A 21,843-nucleotide genomic window follows, 5' to 3' on the forward strand; every position below is an offset into this window, starting at 1 on the left:
GTCTATGTATCGATACAAACGACGAATGAATCGATACATACTGAACCAATTTTGACAGATGTGAAATGAAGAAGACATGAATCGATACATACATCATTGAATCGATACATACTGATGCCAAACCAAATTTTAATTAATTTTTATGCAGTATGGTTATGCATTATGAAGTATGTCATGATAATGATGCCCAAGTATAATTCACAAATCAGATATTCATGTTCAAACAATACATGCAAAGAAATTCACATAAACGAAAATAAGGAATTTTGTTCTAACATACACAATCACATAGTTCTAAAAGGGATATAGAAAGGAGTGATATTACCTCTGTTGATGTAACCTTGTGAGGTATAAATGAAATCTAAAACAAATCTCATCAACCAAGGTGAGGCATAATATAAATAAGAACAAACATGCTTAAGACAACAATGGAGAGAGATCTAAGATCCCTAATTCACGACGAATGTTGAAGAACGGTTCTGTTGCCAAAGGTTTAGTGAAAATGTCAGCAAGCTGGTTTTTAGTATCAACATGCTCAAATACAACGTCTTCTTTTTCAACATGATCGCGAAGAAAGTGATGTCTAATCTCTAAGTGTTTAGTGCGTGAGTGTAAAACAGGATTTTTAGTAAGGTTTATGGCACTAGTGTTGTCACATTTTATTGGAATACGTTTGAGTTGAATGTTAAAGTCTTGTAGTAGTTGCTTTAGCCACAAAATCTGAGCGCAACAACTACCGGCTGCAACGTACTCAGCCTCTGCAGTTGACAAAGCCACAAATACCTGCTTTTTGCTATGCCAACTTACCAAGGAGTTTGAAAACAAGTGACATGTACCACTCGTGCTTTTCCTATCTGATTTGCAGCCAGCAAAATCAGAATCGGAGTAACCTACTAAGCTACAATCACTTCCTTTGGAATACCAAAGCCCATATTCAGATGTTCCATGAAGATATCTAAATATACGCTTAACAGCTTTCAGGTGTGATTCCTTAGGATTTGATTGATATCGTGCACTGATGGGAAAATAGCAAGTGTACTATTTTTCTCACTGTAGTAATAAAAGGGAATTTCCCCGTTTGTCGATCTCAAGGACTGCTTGACGATACAGAGTTTATAGATTGTTTCAATTAGACAAAAGCCTTTGGTTTTTTGTGTGGTGAGTAATTATACTACCAATTTCAAATAAAGAAAACAAGTAAAAAGGTTGAACGAGATACAAATGAGAGAAGATTGCTAGGGTTCGGTGAATGAAACTTCCTGTAACAGATATAATTTATGAAGACTTAGACAATATTCCTGTCAAATTAATTCCGGTCCTCAAGGGTATCTATTCCTAAGTCCTTAGTCAAAGACCTTTGATTATGTAACCTAATTACTATGTCCATAAACAATTAGGTTCATACTCAAGCATTCAAATGTCAAGAATTACCGGTCAGATAGAAAATCCCTAGTCCTAGGTTATTTTTACTATCCAAAGTTCTTATCCAGGTCAATGAATAATCGCTGCCCAGCTTACACTATTCATATTAATCATCATTCGTTGGTCCGACGAATAAAGCATAAAGAACGGCGATAAGAACAAATCAATGGAAAAGAAGAAATAAGCAATACATTCATAAACATTAAATCTGTCACATTCGGAATCAGGGTCACCCCCCTAGCAATGGGGGTTTAGCTACTCATAATAGAAGTAAAAACAAAGATTAATATTGTTGTCATTACAGAATTTCGTGAGGAATCAATCTTCAATCGTTGGAAAACTCTTGAACATATGAATCCTTTGATATTCGTTGAGTCTCCAGCTCTCAAAACGCGTCTCTTTTCTCTCCAAAAATCTCCAACCCCCGGAAAATCGTGGTCTGGCCTCTTAATAGCTATTCAGTTGGATTTTTCCTGAATTTGTGCTCCATACGCGTACTGCGCTGTCCCATACGCGTACTGCCTAGTATGAAACGCGTATTGGACGTAACACAGCCTCTGGTACGCGTATTGCCCAGACTGGTACGCGTATTGCCCAGGCTGGTACGCGTATCACCAGAAGCTTGTCTTTTGGCTGAATTTTCCTTCCCTCTGGTCATTTACGTATGCTACGCGTACTGGGAAGGTCCATACGCGTATCATGTAAGGCCATACGCGTATGGACAGCAGGTTCTCCAAAAATTGGCTTTTTCTTCCGTTTTCTTGCTCGGGCTCGATTTCACATCTTACGTTTGATTTCCTGAGCTTCCAAACTAGCTTTTTACCTGCTAACATACCAAAAAGTGTAAAATATCCTCAAGAAACTCATAAGTAACAACACACTTAATATTATAGAATTGAGCTTATATCTAACTAAAATTGCTTCAATTTACACAGTTTACCTGACTTATTTACGGTTAAATAGTGGACTGTCTAGCATAAATGGTGACTGATCACAACCCCAAACTTAGCTTGTTGCTTGTCCTCAAGTAACATTTTATTACCATCAAAGATCATGTCACCCCAAACTTACTGTAAAACAGTTCTTACCACAATACTGCTGAAATTTTTCGCACTGGACCTCTTGATGTTTTTCAGGTTTTCTGATTCTTCCACATAGCCAACGAGCTAGAAACTCTTTCCCTCAGAGATATGACTTTATCTGTCAGCTTATATCACACTCTCACCAAGTCTCTCTGGGTTAAAGTGTTATCACTCTCAAATCACAATATGCAATATCAAATCAGCAGTTTGAATAAATTCTCTCATCCTATCAACATGTACAATCACACACACTTTTTGAGGTCTTTTAGGGTTGTAACGGGGCTTGGGTTTAGGTAGGCTATGAAAGTTGAACCTAGGGTTTTTTTTTTTTTTTTTTGGTTCAGAGTACATGAAGTCATTCTCTTACTACGTTTCTTCTCTATTATTCCTGTAGGGTTATGCAATCCTCTTTGCCTTTTATTTCTAGTGAATGTAGCATCTTTCAAAAGCTGTTCTTCGCTTTTCTCTTTCTTTCTTTTCATGTTTTTTTTTTTTCTCTTTTTTTTCTTTTATACGACATTCACTTACTATTCATGTACTGCAAAGCTACCCCAAACTTAAAGGTTGCTATACCAACAGCAACCCCAAACTTAGATAGAAACGTAGATATGAAATCAATTCTCACATACTCTGAACAGGGTAAGATAGGTCCAAGGTCATGGCTTTAGAAAAAAAAAACGGGTATATCAACAATAAATGATTAAAGGCTCAACAGGGTAAAACAATGGATAATAATAATAATGGGATGGCTAGAAAGGCTCTAGGTGATAAACAAAAAACATGCCTCAGTGTGTGTATTCGTACAGCTAATAATAATAAAAGAACATACGCAAACCAAGATTGATAAAGACATACCTGATATCGCTCATATGATAATAAGTGTTTGGCTTTTTATGAACTCACCAGGACGGGTTAAGCTGACTTGTTCTATCATACCTCTGAGTTCAAAGCTCATGCTCGTGGTTCTGATGTTAATCTTAACCAGTGCGTCCAATCATAAACAACAGTATCTACCGTCAGGGGACTGAAAGAGAGAACGCCCAAGTAGTTGGTGTACGTGATCAAGAAAACCAATAGCCAGACATAGTCACGTATCTAATGAAATAAACAGGAAACTGGAGGTAAACCAAATCAAATTCATTAGAATAAGCCAACCCATAATAGGTGGTTACATCAAAGCAACAAAAATTAAAAACTGAATAACTAAAAAAAACAAAAATTACACAAAGAAAACCAAAAGTACAAAAACAACAAGCAAAATCAATCACTCTGTCCACCGTCCTGCATATGGGTATCAAAGTTAATCATATCTGTCGGATCCAACATAGTCTGCCCTCGTGCGAAGGCAGAGATAGGCGTCAACGTCTCTGTGTGGCCCGAGGGAGACTGCTGCTGCTGAGGAGGTGTCTGGTGCGGTGGCTGCTACGGTGGCTGCTGCGGAATCTCTCCCCCTATCTGAACTGGCTGGTTCCACCAAGGAAAGGTGAACTGGCCAAAATGAGGTGCTGGAGGCGGTCCGGAGAATCTATCTCTGAAGCGCTGTGCCTCCTCCCACAGATCAGTCTGATGAGTCAGAACTCTCCCTGACAGCCCATACTGAAAACAGAAGTCCTGCATAACACAAAACTGTGACATCTGCATCCGGTACTCTCTGGAGTTCTCATCAATTGGAGGAGGCTGAGGTGGTTGTGTCTCTGCTGCATTCGACTGAGCCTCCTGGTGCGGAGCACTGGTGCTTCCCTCCCTGTCTCGTGGTTGCCTCAGAGGTCGGGGCGGATCATCTGTGACCGTCCTCTCCTTCATCCAATGGGCGTTCAGCGGTGCAGCCGGTCGCAACATCAGCGAATCAGAGAAATCCAGAACACCCGCTTTCTTGCACAGCAGGTAAATCACAGTCGCGTGGCCTAAGGATTTCTTAGGCGACTGAGCGATGTCATCCATATCAGCAGCGATGATCTGTCCAATATTCACTTGTTTCTGATGCAGGATCTGATGGAGAAGTAGGGCACGTTCGGATATCAATTCTGACCCGCTCCGATTCGTACTCAAATTGTGATGAATGAAATAAGCCAATGCCTTAGGAATCGGAGCGAGATCAACCACCATAATCTTCGCCGGAGAAATTTTTGAAGTGGGTGCCCAATCGTGACCTGGCCTAATCAGTGAGTTCTTCATATCAGTGTAAGGCCAGTAGTTCTTGTCAGACCGTTTCATTTCGGCAAACGGGCAAACGGAATCATAGAATTTGCATTTCAGCACACTGTTAATCGTCTTTCCATCATATTTGATCACTTTGCCCCTTACCCATGAAACGAACGATGCATTCCCTGTGGGGTCTTCCTCATCAGATGTTACCCGTAGTGCATTGACGTAGAACTCCCAGATCAGATCCAGTGAAACCGGTTGGATTTTGTCATTGAACTATATTAGCTTCTGCTTTTTCAGAATATTAGTGACCTCTGGATACGTGTCATTCTGATACATCCAATGTTTTTCTTCGACCATGTTGCGACTCTTGATTTGCTCATATCTATCTTCATGGTAGGTGGTACGGAATGTGTTGACCTCGTTTGGTGATTGAGACATGATATTGATCTGTAGACTGAATGAAAAAGAAGAAAACAGAGAAAAATCAAAGCAATACGCACAAAACACGTAACGAAAACAGTGAGAAAATGAAGTCCGTACGGACAAAAACTATATAAGCATGCCCCTAAAATGATACGCGTATGATACGCTGCTAATACGCGTATGATTCTGCCATACGCCTACCATACGCGTATCAATATGCCATACGCGTATCATACGCTGCTGAAACAAGTGCAAAGAGTGATCTGCGTAACAGATCACGTATCATAAAGTGATACGCGTATGGCCTGGTCCCCTACGCGTATCATACGTGTATTCTTCTCCTATACGCGTATCATATGCGTTTCACCAGAGGGGCGCATTTTTTGTGTCCAATACGCGTATCATAAGACCCATACGCGTATTGGCAGTGTCTCACTTTCTTTTTCAAAAAAAATTTCTATTTTAATAACATTTCTTTGATTTTCTAAAAAAAAACTGACTCGGCAAAAATAAAATGACACTAACAATCAAACCTCCCTTGGGTTGCCTCCCAAGCAGCGCTTCGTTTAACGTCGCATGGCTCGACGGGACACCTCATACTCAGATGAGTTTAACAGTTTTAATCGGTCCCCCTTCACCATGATTGTATGGTTTCAACCTCTGACCATTAACTTTGAAGGTGTCGCCATTCTTCTCATTTTTAAGCTCTATCGCTCCATAAGGAAGTACTTTGTTAATGACGAACGGGCCAGACCATCGTGACCTCAATTTCCCTTGGAACAGCTTCAACCTGGAATTAAACAGCAATACAAGTTGTCCCTCCCGAAATTCCCTTTTCTGGATCTTTTGATCATGCCACTTTTTTGTTTGTTCTTTGTAAATTTTGGCATTTTCATAAGCTTGAGTCCGGAATTCTTCCAACTCATGAAGTTGAAGAATTCGGGATTCACCAGCTTTGAAAAGATCATAGTTAAGGAATTTGGAGGCCCAGAAGGCTCTGTGCTCGAGTTCGAGTGGTAAATGACAAGCCTTACCGTAAACTAATTGATAGGGAGACATACCTATTGGTGTTTTAAATGCAGTCCTGTATGCCCACAATGCATCATCCAGCTTTACTGACCAATCTTTCCGAGAAGCACTTACCGTCTTTTCTAAGATTTGCTTTATTTGACGGTTGGATACTTCCACTTGCCCACTCGTCTGGGGGTGATATGGTGTGGCTATCTTATGTTTGACATTATACTTCTTCAACAGATTCTCCAAGAGTTTATTTATAAAATGCGTACCTTGGTCACTAATTAAAGCCCGTGGTACCCCAAACCTAGAGAAGATGTTATGCCTCAAGAACTTCACCACCACTTTAGCATCATTTGTTGGTAATGCCACAGCTTCTACCCACTTTGACACATAATCGACCGCAACCAATATGTAATTCTTACCAGATGATGGCGGAAAGGGTCCCATAAAATCAATTCCCCAAACATCAAACAGCTCCACTTCTAGCATGGAGTTTTGCGGCATCTGATTCCGTTTTGTAATGTTACCTATTTGTTGGCACCTATCACATTCTCTGACTATAGAATTTGCATCTTTGAATAGCGACGGCCAATACAAACCCGATTGGAGGAGTTTTGCTGCAGTTCTATCTCCACTGAAATGTCCACCATACTCCGAATTATGACAAGCTTTCAGAATGTCGGCTTGCTCTCTTTCTGGAACACATCTTCTGATCAAACCATCCACTCCCTTTTTTGTAGAGAAATGGATCATCCCATAGGTATAACCTGCAATCATAAAGAAACTTTTTCTTTTGGTGAGAATTAAAGTCATCAGGTATAACCCCACCTACCACATAGTTCGCATAGTCAGCAAACCATGGTATCTCCTGAACAGCAAGTATTTTCTCATCAACGAATGTGTCCCGAATAGGATGTTCCTCCTCAGTTTCTTTGATTGGGGACATGCGAGATAAGTGATCCGCGACCGTGTTCTCGCACCCCTTTTTGTCTTTGATTTCCAAATCAAACTCCTGAAGGAGGAGGATCCATCTCAAAAGTCTCGGCTTTGATTCCTGCTTAGCAAACAAATACTTTAAAGCAGCATGATCAGTATACACAATGACTTTTGAACCAAGCAAATATGATCTAAATTTGTCAAAAGCATAAACCACGGCCAACAACTCCTTTTCGGTAGTTGCATAATTCATTTGGGCCGGGTTAAGGACATGACTAGCATAATAAATCACATGCAATAATTTGTCCTTTCTCTGTCCTAGGACAACCCCCACAGCAAGGTCACTTGCATCACACATTATTTCGAAAGGCAAGGACCAATCGGGGGCGATTACAACAGGTGCACTGATCAACTTACTCTTTAAAGTTTCGAAAGCTACCATGCAGTTTTTATCAAAATTAAATTGCTTGTCTTTGACTAGCAAATCAGTCAACGGTTTGGCGACTTTTGAGAAGTCTCTGATAAACCTGCGATAAAAACCTGCATGACCCAAAAAACTCCTTATCCCTTTTTCATTCACAGGAGGTGGGAGGTTAGTTATCACCTCCACTTTGGCTTTATCCACTTCAATTCCTTTGTGGGAAATTTTGTGTCCTAGCACAATTCCTTCCTGCACCATGAAATGACATTTCTCCCAATTGAGAATAAGGTTAGTTTCCTGACATCTTTGCAAAACAAGAGACAAGTTAGCTAAACAATTATCAAAAGAAGAACCAAACACAGAGAAATCATCCATAAACACCTCCATATACTTCTCAAGCATGTCGGAGAATATAGATGTCATACACCTCTGAAAAGTAGCTGGGGCATTGCACAACCCAAATGGCATCCGTCTGTAAGCGAAAATACCATAAGGACATGTAAATGCAGTCTTTTCCTGATCTTCCGGGGCTACAGCAATTTGGTTGTATCCCGAATATCCATCCAGAAAGCAATAATACTCATGACCTGCAAGTCTTTCTAACATTTGATCAATAAACGGGAGAGGAAAATGGTCCTTTCTTGTTGCAGTGTTCAGTCTTCTGTAATCGATGCATACTCGCCACCCTGTCACTGTGCGAGTTGGGATCAGTTCATTCTTTTCATTTAAAATTACTGTGGTTCCTCCTTTCTTGGGTACCACATGCACTGGACTCACCCACGAGCTGTCAGAAATGGGGTAAATCATTCCCGAATCTAACAACTTTACAACCTCTTTCCTTACCACTTCTTTCATTGCTGGGTTTAACCTCCTTTGTGGTTGCACTACTGGTTTCTGATTATCCTCCATCAGTATCTTATGCATGCATACTGTGGGGCTAATACCTTTTAAATCCTCAATAGTCCACCCAATAGCACTTTTATGCTTCTTTAGTACCTGTATCAACTTTTCCTCATCTATGGCATTTAGCTCAGAACTGATAATAGCAGGATAATTTGTTCCAGATCCTAGAAAGACATATTTAAGATTTACAGGCAATTGTTTTAATTCAAAATTTATACCTGGTTTACTTACCTTTTCATTTTCTAATTCTGGTGAAGATCTCAGATCCTCCCACCGACGTGGTTTGGATTTCATCCAAAGAGGTTGTGTATCCAGCATGGCAAGCACTTCTTTTTCTTTTTCATCATCATTCTCTTCAATCTCTCTGACCGACAGACTAAGAACTCTTTCCAATGGTAATTCAGGAAACTTTCTTTGCATTGTGCTAGTTACCATTTGATCAATTACTTCAACAGAGTGGTTTGTACACATCTCCTCTTTATGTTTCATAGTTTCCCGGACATCAATTCTGAGCTCTTCATCATATACCTTTAGGGTCAAGGTACCTCCCTCAATGTCTATCATGCATCTACCTGTTTCTAAGAAAGGTCTTCCCAGAATCAGAGGTATCTCTTCATCTTCTGGCATTTCCAAAATTACAAAATCAACAGGAAAAACAAATTAATCAACTTTGACCAGAACATCCTCAACTACCCCAAAAGGTCTCTTCACTGAGTGGTCAGCAAATTGAAGTGTCATTCTGGTATCCTGAACATTTCCAATTCCCAGCTTCTTGTAAATAGACAAAGGCATAAGGCTAACACTAGCCCCCAAATCAATCAGCGCCCTTTTAAAAGACCTATCTCCAATGGTACACGGGATGGTCACAGAACCTCTATCTGGCTTCTTTACTGGAATCTTCATACCCTGCAAAATAGCACTACAAGTTTCAGTTAATATAACAGGGTCAGTGTCAGTGGTGCGCTTCTTGGAGATGATGTCTTTCATGAACTTCGCATAGATAGGCATCTGCTCGAGTGCCTTAGAGAATGGAATATTGATTTCTAGTTTCCTGAACAACTCCATGAATTTCTGAAAATTTTTCTCATCTTGCTTCTTCTTTTTGTTTCTTTGTGGGAATGGAAGCTTAATGATGGGTTTTGGTTCAGGTAGCTTTTCTTGCACCACCGGCAGTGTCACACTTTCTTCCTTAGTTGGTGTCTTGTTTTCTAAGATTTCCAGGTCCACTTCAAGCAATTGATCTTCTTCTTCATCCTTCTTCTTAAGATCTTCAACAGATTTCCCGCTTCTTGTTGTTACCGCACTCACATTATTGTGCTCCCTCGGATTTGTCACTGTTGCACTAGGTAATGCGCCTGGTGTTTGGGAATTTGTTATCTGTTGTGCTATTTGACCCAATTGAATCTCCAGATTTTTAATGGATGCATTGGTGCTCTTCTGATTATTTCTGGTTTCTTCCTGAAATTGCATACTCTGGGTAGCCATCTTCTCTATAGCAATCTCCCAATCAGCTTTCTTTGGAACTTGTTGCTGATAAGGTTGCTGTTGGTACGGTGGTTGTTGTTGTGGAGGTCCTTGGTTCTGAATATTACCTTGCTGATCTTTCCAAGAGAAATTAGGATGATTTTTCCACCCCGGATTATAAGTATTTGAGTAGGGATTATTCTGCCTCAAGTAATTTATAGCTTGCACTTGTTCTGCGGTTGCAACACAATGCATGGTAAAGTGTGGTCCACTACAAATCTCACAAATCATGGTCGGAACCGGTTGCACTTGAGCAACAGTCTGGGTACCTAAATTCATAGCTTTCAATCTTCTTTCAACCTCAACAGCAACCTGGTCCTCCATTTTCACTACCTGATTTGCTAATTTCAAGTCAATTTTTCCCTCTGGCTGATTCACAGTACGGTCATATAATTCCAAATGCTCATTTGCTGCAATAGCTTCGATGATCTTTTTGATACCGGTTGCTGTTGAAAAATTAGATGAGCCACCAGCAGCTGTATCAATGAGTTGCTTAGTTTTCATTTTCAGCCCGTTTACAAAATTCTGCATTTGTTCAGTTTCATCCAGATTATGTGTAGGACATGCAACTAAACATCTCTTGAATCTTTTGTATGCATCTCCAAGTGTCTCTCCGTCTTTCTGTTTGAAATTCACAATGTCATACCTCTTACGGATATACACAGAAGCAGGAAAATACTCATTCAAGAATGTTGTTTCCATTTGTTGCCAAGTAGTAATGCTTCCTGCGGGTAGGGAATAGAACCATTCCTCAGCATCCTCAGATAATGTGAAAGGGAACATGACCAATCTCTTTGCCTCTTCAGAATGCCCATCAATTTTCAATGATGTAGTCATAGTCAGAAACCTCTGCAGATGCTTGTTTGCATCCTCATTGATCTTTCCTGCAAAAGGTTTGCTTTCTAACTGGCGGATAGTTGAGGGATGTAATTGGAAGTGAGCAACATTAACAGGTTGGTTAACAATGGTCAACCGCACTGCTGGGTTATTCTGTCTGCCATAATCACCTAAAAGTCTTTCCGCTGGAGGTGGGTCTGCAGCCATGTTTTCAGTGTCTGGATGTGAAGTTGTGTCTGACTCAGATTTTTCGGAGTGAACAGAAACTGGAGTGACAGGTGTGGCCGGTTCTTCGGTGTCAGAGTTGGCCAGTTTCTTCTTTCTAGCTTCTCTGAGCTTTTTGCGCAATGTTCTCTCTGGTTCTGCGTCAAAATGAAAATCAGCTGAGGCCTTACCTCGCATACACAGATTAGACAGAAGTTAGTTATAATAATAATAAAAATAAAATTAACAATAAATAAAATTTTGGATGCAGAGCAACAAAATTCTAATTGAAAATAACTTAATAAACTCTACTATCTTTGGCAGTCCCTGGCAACGGCGCCAAAAACTTGATGGGAAAATAGCAAGTGTACTATTTTTCTCACTATAGTAATAAAAGGGAATTTCCCCGTTTGTCGATCTCAAGGACTGCTTGACGATACAGAGTTTATAGATTGTTTCAATTAGACAAAAGCCTTTGGTTTTTTGTGTGGTGAGTAATTATACTACCAATTTCAAATAAAGAAAACAAGTAAAAAGGTTGAACGAGATACAAATGAGAGAAGATTGCTAGGGTTCGGTGAATGAAACTTCCTGTAACAGATATAATTTATGAAGACTTAGACAATATTCCTGTCAAATTAATTCCGGTCCTCAAGGGTATCTATTCCTAAGTCCTTAGTCAAAGACCTTTGATTATGTAACCTAATTACTATGTCCATAAACAATTAGGTTCATACTCAAGCATTCAAATGTCAAGAATTACCGGTCAGATAGAAAATCCCTAGTCCTAGGTTATTTTTACTATCCAAAGTTCTTATCCAGGTCAATGAATAATCGCTGCCCAGCTTACACTATTCATATTAATCATCATTCGTTGGTCCGACGAATAAAGCATAAAGAACGGCGATAAGAACAAATCAATGGAAAAGAAGAAATAAGCAATACATTCATAAACATCAAATCTGTCACATTCGGAATCAGGGTCACCCCCCTAGCAATGGGGGTTTAGCTACTCATAATAGAAGTAAAAACAAAGATTAATATTGTTGTCATTACAGAATTTCGTGAGGAATCAATCTTCAATCGTTGGAAAACTCTTGAACATATGAATCCTTTGATATTCGTTGAGTCTCCAGCTCTCAAAACGCGTCTCTTTTCTCTCCAAAAATATCCAACCCCCGGAAAATCGTGGTCTGGCCTCTTAATAGCTATTCAGTTGGATTTTTCCTGAATTTGTGCTCCATACGCGTACTGCGCTGTCCCATACGCGTACTGCCTAGTATGAAACGCGTATTGGACGTAACACAGCCTCTGGTACGCGTATTGCCCAGACTGGTACGCGTATTGCCCAGACTGGTACGCGTATCACCAGAAGCTTGTCTTTTGGCTGAATTTTCCTTCCCTCTGGTCATTTACGTATGCTACGCGTACTGGGAAGGTCCATACGCGTATCATGTAAGGCCATACGCGTATGGACAGCAGGTTCTCCAAAAATTGGCTTTTTCTTCCGTTTTCTTGCTCGGGCTCGATTTCGCATCTTACGTTTGATTTCCTGAGCTTCCAAACTAGCTTTTTACCTGCTAACATACCAAAAAGTGTAAAATATCCTCAAGAAACTCATAAGTAACAACACACTTAATATTATAGAATTGAGCTTATATCTAACTAAAATTGCTTCAATTTACACAGTTTACCTGACTTATTTACGGTTAAATAGTGGACTGTCTAGCATAAATGGTGACTAATCATGCACACATACAAACACTAAACATGATGTCAGGTCTAGAAGCAGAAAGATACAGAAGAGACCCAATCATACCTCTAAACGTTTTGACATCTACACTCTTACTATGCTCATCTTTATCTAGATTTCCGTTGGTAGGCATAGGGGTGTCAATTGATTTTGAGTCGTTCATTCCAAAGCGCTTGAGTAGTTCTCTGCAGTACTTTGTTTGACATACTGTTGTACCCTCATCAAGTTGCTTTATCTGAAGACCTAGGAAGTAATTCAGCTCCCCCATAAGACTCATCTCAAATTCATCCTGCATAACCTTAGAAAATTCTTCGACCAAGTGTGTGTTAGTTGAACCAAAAATTATATCGTCTACATAAACTTGAACTAAAAGAATGTGTTTTCCCTTGTGTTTAATAAAGAGAGTATTATCCACTTTACCTCTTGAATATCCATGATCAATTAGAAATTTGCTAAGCCTTTCATACCAAACCCGAAGGGCTTGTTTAAGACCATACAAAGCTCGTTTTAATTTGTAAACATAATCTGGATTTTCAGCATTCTCAAAACCAGGAGGTTGTGAGACATATACCTCTTCATTTATGACACCATTTAGAAACACACTCTTTACGTCCATTTGGTAAAGCTTAAAATTATTAGAACACGCATAGGCAAGCAAGAGACGTATAGCTTCAAGGCGAGGAACTAGAGCATAAGTTTCCTCATAGTCTATGCCCTCCTCTTGGTTATACCCTTGTGCTACTAAACGTGCCTTGTTCCTAGTTATCACTCTGTTTTCATCAAGCTTATTTCTAAAAACCCATTTAGTAGCTATGATATGATGATCTCGCGGACGAGGGACAAGTTCCCAAACATCATTTCTTTTAAATTGATTAAGCTCTTCTTGCATGGCCATTAGCCAACATTCATCAATCAAGGCCTCTTTGGCATTTTTAGGTTCTACTTGTGAAACAAAAGCGAAGTGAGAACAAAAATTACTTATCTTAGAACGAGTCATTACTCCTTTTGAAATATCTCCCAAGATGTTGTCAATAGGATGGTCTTTTGAAGATTTCCAAGCTGGTGGAAGGTCATTCACTTCAGCTGTCCTTTCTTCCTCATCTTCTTCATGACTAGTATCTTCCTCCTTCTCATGGGCAACTGTTCTTGACTGATCAGTTTCCGTAACAGCTTCCTTGAGTATGTCTTTTGTAGATACACCTGCGTCATCAAAAGAAATACCTTTTCCGACACTTTTCGGATAAGACTCGTCAAAAGAAACATGGACAGATTCTTCAACAGTAAGTAAACGCTTATTATATACTCTATATGCTTTACTTGATTGTGAGTATCCAAGAAAGATACCTTCATCCGCTTTTGCATCAAACTTCCCAATATTTTCCTTACCATTATTCAAAACAAAACACTTACAACCGAATACGTGAAGATGTGACAAGTTTGGCTTTCTTCCTTTTAAAAGCTCATAAGGAGTTTTATTTAAAATAGGACGAATTAAGATCCTGTTTAAAACATAACAAGCTGTGCTAACTGCATTAGCCCAAAAATATTTTGGTAATCCACCCTCATTTAGCATTGTTCTTGCCAACTCCTCTAAAACACGATTTTTACGCTCCACAACGCCATTTTGTTGTGGAGTTCGAGGAGCTGAAAAGTTATGCTCAATACCATACTTGTCACAGTACTTATCAAAGTGATAGTTTTGAAATTCACCACCATGATCGCTACGAATTGTAACTATTTTGGAATTCATTTTGTTTTGGGACAGATTTGCAAAATTCTTAAAAGCAGAAAAAGTTTCATCTTTGCTATGAAGGAATATAGTCCAAGTAAATCTAGAATAGTCATCAACGATTACAAAACCATAATAATTTCCACCTAAGCTCTTTGTCCTAGAAGGTCCAAAGAGATCCATATGGAGAAGCTCAAGGGGTCGTGAAGTTGAAATTACATTTTTTGATTTAAAAGAGACCCTCGTTTGTTTTCCCATTTGGCACGCGTCACATAGGTGGTCTTTTGAAAATTTTATTTTTGGAAGACCGACTACTAGATCCTTAGATACAACCTTATTAAGCAAATCGAAATTAACATGCACTAAACGTCTATGTCAAAACCAAGAATCATCATTCAAGATAACTAGACATTTAGTACTTGTTAAAGATACATCAAAAAGGTCAAGCATATAGATATTGTTTACTCTTACACCCTTAAACACAACGTTCTGTTCAGCATGTTCAATTATGCAGCAAGTTTTTGTGGAAGAAACTTTATAACCCTTGTCACACAATTGACTTATGCTTAACAAATTATGTTTAAGCCCCTCTACTAAATGGACATCAGAAATAGTAGTGGTAAAGGGATTACCTACACTACCTTTGCCAAGTATAGCTCCTTTGTTATTGTCTCCATAAGTAACATATCCCTTCTTCTTTGCTTTGAAGTCTATAAAAAGCGATATGTCACCGGTCATGTGCCTTGAGCAACCGCTGTCAAGAAACCATCTCCTATCTACGGAAGCAAGGCACTCATCCTACAATATCAAAAGAGAGAAGTTGGTACCCAATTTTCATTGGGTCCAAGTGGGTAAGTGCTAACATGGTTGCCTTTTGGCTTCCATTGATAAATACCTTTAGGAACAAGAAATCTCCTAAACTTGCATTTCTCAATGGTATGGCCAGCACGACAACAATAATGACATAAACCATGATGATGTGTTTGTTTATTCTTGTTCATTAAATCCTTTGGAATGAAAGAGTATTTTGCATATGGTGGATTTAATGACTTCTTAAACAACCTAGAGTCAATGACATAAGTAACCTTAGGTTGTAAAGCTTTTTCCAATTTGACCTTGAGAGTGTTTACCTCTTGTTGCCAAATATGACAAGCTTCACAATACCCAACTTTACTACATCCATCAATGTCAATATTTTTTGAATTTTCTGCAATACTAGCTTTTAACCATTCTAAATCTTTTTCAGCTTTGTATACTTTACCTTCTAGAAATGAAAAAATTTGTTTATCGGAAGATAATCTTTTAAAAGCATCTACAGCTTCGTTATGCAGTTTTTCAAAAGCTATTTTCAGTTCAGAAAAAGACATAGAAGAGAAATTATTATAATAGGCTTGTTTTACCTTTTTATCATTGATTTTCTTCTTGTGGTAGGACAGATTTTTGGTGTGAGCCATAAGGCACAGATTTGCGGTTTCATCACTATCACTTGAACTTTGTGTGCTTGATGAATCATTATCACTTTCCCATGCAATGTAAGCTCTTCTTTGTTTGTTGTACCCTTTTGGTGGAGCTTTTCCTTGATCCTTATACTTCATAGGACAATCTGTTTTATAATGTCCAGATTTACCATAATTAAAACAAGATCCTTTTCCTCTACTCTTCTTATTCTCTTCCTGTTTTGAATCGGTAGATTGTCTTCGAAATTTCATGAGGTTTTTGTCGGAATGCTTGACTCCATTCTTTCGAATGAATCTATTATATCTCCTTACAAATAGTCCCATTTCCTCATCATCCGAATCTTTGTCACTACTAGAATCATTGTCACTTTGCTCTTTTCGTGAGGACTTAGAGCTAGAGGCCACAAGAGCTATTGGCTTCTTCTCTCCCTCTTTGTCTCTCTTCTTCTCCTTTTCCTTCTTACTTTTGTTCTCAAACTTTTCAAGACTTTCTAATGCTTGCTGATGTTCTTCCAGCTTTCCAAACAGAGTTGTAATCGTAAGTGTCGTTAGATCGTTGGCTTCCTTAATAACTGTTACTTTAGGTTTCCATTCCCTGCTAAGACATCTCAGAATTTTATTAGTAGCTATTTCATTGGAAACATGTTTTCCAAGTGCATTCAAACGATTAGTGAGATGAGTAAATCTCTTTTGCATGTCGGAGATAGATTCTCCTTGTTTCATGCGAAAGAGCTCAAACTCTTGATTGAGTGTGTTAATGCGGGACTGTTTTACTTCAGTAGTACCCTCATGGGCAACTTCTAAAGCATCCCACATTTCTTTAGCTGTCGTGCAATGGGATACCAGATAATACTCATCAACACCAAGTGCTGAAATTAGCATATTTCGAGCTCTCCAATCACTCGACCACTTTTTCTCATCTTTCTCATTCCAATCACCTTCTGGTTTAGGAACTATGGCGCCAGCCGCATTTGTCATAGTAATTTGAAAAGGACCATTTTCAATGGCAGCCCATACTAGTCTATCAACAGAATTTATATGAACTCGCATGCAGTCTTTCCAGTAGCCGTAATTTTCACCGTTGAAAATCGGCGCTCTATTATACGCCCCCTTTGGTTCAGAATCCATATCGTTACAGGCAGCCACAGAACACCAGCGAACCGGCGCTCTGATACCACTTGTTAGACGGTGTGGCTAGTGATCGAGAGGGGGGGTGAATAGATCACCTCTTTTTAAAGTAAACGGATTTAAAAAATCTTATCAGAGTTATTGAAACTTAGCGGAAAATTACAGTCCCGAATCGACTTCCGTCTAATCTGAACCGCTACTAGAAAACCGGACACGCGAATTTATTGCTGGATTTGAATTAGAACGATAGAGATTATTAACACCATAATATTATCAAATCAAATGCACTTATCACTAAATTCTGATTCCAATGAATAAAACTCAGCTGACGGTTTTGTCAAACATTTGGTGTGTATGTGATCAGTGATGAACAATGGTGGAGTTTAGATAAAGAAGTTTTCTTGCCACTATTGTATCACGAAATGTACAGCCACAATACACCAACTAAAATCACAAAACTATTGAAAACATAAAGAGAGATAAGGAAAGAATACGATACGTAGAGATTTGGTAAGGAAGTTCCCCACTGTCGTCCTCGCGTGTGGGTACGTCTCCCTCTCAATTTCAAATGAAATTGAGAACTGTTATTATCAATAATGCCGAATTCATTGATACAAGGTTACAATACAAAGACAGAAGTCTAAATCCCAAGATCTTCTTCTTGTATAGAACCTCCACTTGATCTGAGCTCAATCAAGAATTTCCTGCAAGAAATTGCAAACAATTCACCGGTTCCACGACCTGTTTGCGAAATTACCCAATTTCCAAACCCTACGCTACGGCTGAATCTGTTCTGCAAACGTGACTAACAAACCCGCAAGAACACTCCAGTTCTTGAAGGACAAACCATTTGGTTTTTCCTCGAAACCCCCTTCAACCTTCAACTCAGCTAGATCCTCGATCGTTCCACTGAACACCTCAGCTAGATCCTTGATCGTTCCACTGAACGTTATCTCGTTGATCCTTTAATCCAAAGAACAAGAATGATTATGTGTTGATGTTCTTGAAGAAAAGAGATTGAGAAGATGAAGAAGATGAAGTCTCATTCAGGTTTCTAACTGCTCAAAACAATTGTTGCTACACACTCCTTTGATTTGTGTTACAACTGTTTTTCACTTCTGAATTCGTACTTTTCACTCAGCTGTCAAAATACCTCTTATATGTGAAAGACAGAAGCTGTTAGTAGACAAAACAGAATTATGTATTGATACAAAAGAGTATGCATCGATACATATTGTAGCTTTGATTAATTTTAGAGAATTAATACAAGCATGTATCGATACAAAGCTCGTATGTATCGATACCTAGAACATTTTAACTAAGCATGTATCGATACAAAGCTCGTATGTATCGATACATAGAACATTTTAACTAAGCATGTATCGATACAAGGCTCGTATGGATCGATACATACTGAAGCAAAAACGTTTTGTGATTTAAAACAAATTTATGTATCGATGCAGATGAACATGTATCGATACATATTGACACAAAACAGTTTTTATGAGTTCTTTTAAGAAATGTATCAATGTGGATCTTTATGTATAGACACGAAACAATAGTATAGGCTAAAAACACAAATGAAACATGTAAAATAATGCACAACCAACAATTAGACAGTGATCACACAATTTTCTATCATTCAAAACTTATTCAAAGTAAAGAATTTGCTCACAAAGGTAATCAACAAATTCAAGAAGCTAAAGCAAATATTCTAGTTCAGTAATATGAGTTGTTCAGAATGAAAGATGATGAGAACATTGAATCAATGTTCTCAAGATTTTAGGTTCTTGGGTCTGGACTTCAGGCCATGAACAAGAGTTATACCAATGTGACCATATCAAGAATATTCTTAAGAGTCTTTCTGTTAAATATAGACCTAAAGTAAATGGCATTCAAGAGGCTAAATATTTAAACTCTTTAAGTCTTGAAGGTCTTGTTAGAAATATTTAAAGTCATGAAATTGAGTTAAATGGAGATGAGCCTGAAGAGAAAGTTAAAATCGTGGCTTTAAATTTTTTTGGAAGATCAGAGAAATCCTCTCAAACTAAAAATATCAAAGAAGTCACTCATGATGAAGCTTCTGATGAAGAATCTAATGATGGTGAATTAGCATTTATCATAAAAATATTTAAACACTTATCCGGGAAGAAGAACATATTCTCTAGTAAGAGAGATGACTTTAAAGGGTCAAGTTCTAGAAGTAAAGATCAGGATGGTTGTTACAACTACAAGAAGCCTGGTAATCCCATTGCTGAATATCCAGATCTCAAAAAGGTAAAGGCAGAAAGGAAAGCTTCCAGAAGAACAACTTCAAAAGCAAGTTCAAGAAAAGTCTCATCTGCAAAACAAGGTTCCACAACCCTAATATGTGTTAATCAATTAGATGAAAGGTCTAATCAATTAGACAGTAAGTTTAGGTTTCCTAATTGATTAGAATTACTTCTTGACAGTTTAAGTACCAGTTGGGATTGGTTTTAATAAGTTTTGAGAAAAAAGGTGAAGATTTTCAAATGGTTTTAGTGCGTATGTGTATCTCCTTAGTACTGTAAGACTTACTCTTGCTTTATTTATATTCAATTGATCAAATACAAGATAAAAACACTAAGCAGAAGATCAGGAAAGCTTTTACATCTTTAGTTCTTTTTTTAATTGACTTGATTCACTTTTATTTCTTTAAAGAAGAACTTGGATACTTTTCTTTGAGCTTGATTCTTAATTGACGATACATGTGATTTAGATTTTCCTTGTCAATTTATCATCATCAAAATCTTTAGAAGACTGTAACACGCAAATCACATAGAACCACAATTTGAAAACTTTAACATGCATGTCACATAAAATCACATTTTAAACGGAGACTGTTAACGAGATATACACTATGAGCCTAGAAATAAAGTAATAAGTGGACTTGAAAGAGAAGAGAACAGGTCACGCCTAGAAGGTGTTGGTGTTTTATTTTCATTATATAATTTTGTTGTGATGTATTAACATAAAAAGTTTGATGATAAATCCCATGAATGTTAAAGAAATCTTTAAGAAAGAACTCATGGCTATTATTAGTATAAATTGTTTTAATACATGTTTGAAATTGACTTTTAATGAGAGAAAAAAAGGTTGAACTAAAACAAGAGTCTCAAACTCCAATCTTGCTAAGTAAACTTTTACAAAATCTATTATAATCATCAGCAATGTTTACAAATATATCTACAATCCAATAAATAAGGAAAAAAAGGGTCTCATATGTCCATATGCACAAGATAAAAATAATAATAAAAATAATATTGATTATATCATGAAAGGGAAGTCAATTATGTTTGACATGAAAACAAGTATCACAAGGCATAAATAATTAATTATTTTTCATAAAAGGGATTTCTTTAATGCTATGAACAAAAATGTCATGGGAGAGATGACCAAAACCATAGTGTCAAAGGAGTTAGGATCCTCTCTATTTTCTCTCTCCATTTTTTTATCTACACTACTATAGTTTTGAAGACGTTATAGTGTATACAAAATAAATTGATCTATCACATGTCACACTATTACATTTAAATTCTCAAAAGTTTGGTAATGTACAAAATGAAAAAGAGAGGGGACAGAGAGGATCGCGACTCGTGCCTGTTGGTGTAAGCCCTAGAGGCCAATACTTTGGTACTTGTATCGAATTATTTATTAATAATAAAAGGCTTTTTCTATATTATGTTTGTTTAATAAAGTCCCTAGAATAGCTAGTCCGTTTAATGTATCAAGTGTGACTTAACCGTGAGATCACATTTGTGAGCAAATTCTTTACTTTGAATAAGTTTTGAATGATAGAAAATTGTGTGATCACTGTCTAATTGTTGGTTGTGCATTATTTTACATGTTTCATTTGTGTTTTTAGCCTATACTATTGTTTCGTGTCTATACATAAAGATCCACATTGATACATTTCTTAAAAGAACTCATAAAAATTGTTTTGTGTCAGTATGTATCGATACATGTTCATCTGCATCGATACATAAATTTGTTTTAAATCACAACGTTTTTGCTTCAGTATGTATCGATCCATACGAGCCTTGTATCGATACATGCTTAGTTAAAATGTTCTATGTATCGATACATACGAGCTTTGTATCGATACATGCTTAGTTAAAATGTTCTATGTATCGATACATACGAGCTTTGTATCGATACATGCTTGTATTAATTCTCTAAAATTAATCAAAGCTACAGTATGTATCGATGCATAATCTTTTGTATCAATACATAATTCTGTTTTGTCTACTAACAACTTCTGTCTTTCACATATAAGAGGTATTTTGACAGCTGAGTGAAAAGTACGAATTCAGAAGTGAAAAACAGTTGTAACACAAATCAAAGGAGTGTGTAGCAGCAATTGTTTTGAGCAGTTAGAAACCTGAAAGAGACTTCATCTTCTTCATCTTCTCAATCTCTTTTCTTCAAGAACATCAACACATAATCATTCTTGTTCTTTGGATTAAAGGATCAACGAGATAACGTTCAGTGGAACGATCAAGGATCTAGTTGAGGTGTTCAGTGGAACGATCGAGGATCTAGCTGAGTTGAAGGTTGAAGGGGGTTTCGAGGAAAAACCAAATGGTTTGTCCTTCAAGAACTGGAGTGTTCTTGCGGGTTTGTTAGTCACGTTTGCAGAACAGATTCATCCGTAGCGTAGGGTTTGGAAATTGGGTAATTTCGCAAACAGGTCGTGGAACCGGTGAATTGTTTGCAATTTCTTGCAGGAAATTCTTGATTGAGCTCAGATCAAGTGGAGGTTCTATACAAGAAGAAGATCTTGGGATTTAGACTTCTGTCTTTGTATTGTAACCTTGTATCAACGAATTCGGCATTAT

The sequence above is a fragment of the Lathyrus oleraceus genome, chromosome 5, assembly GCF_024323335.1.
Source record: "Lathyrus oleraceus cultivar Zhongwan6 chromosome 5, CAAS_Psat_ZW6_1.0, whole genome shotgun sequence".
In the NCBI taxonomy this organism is placed as follows: Eukaryota; Viridiplantae; Streptophyta; class Magnoliopsida; order Fabales; family Fabaceae; genus Lathyrus; species Lathyrus oleraceus.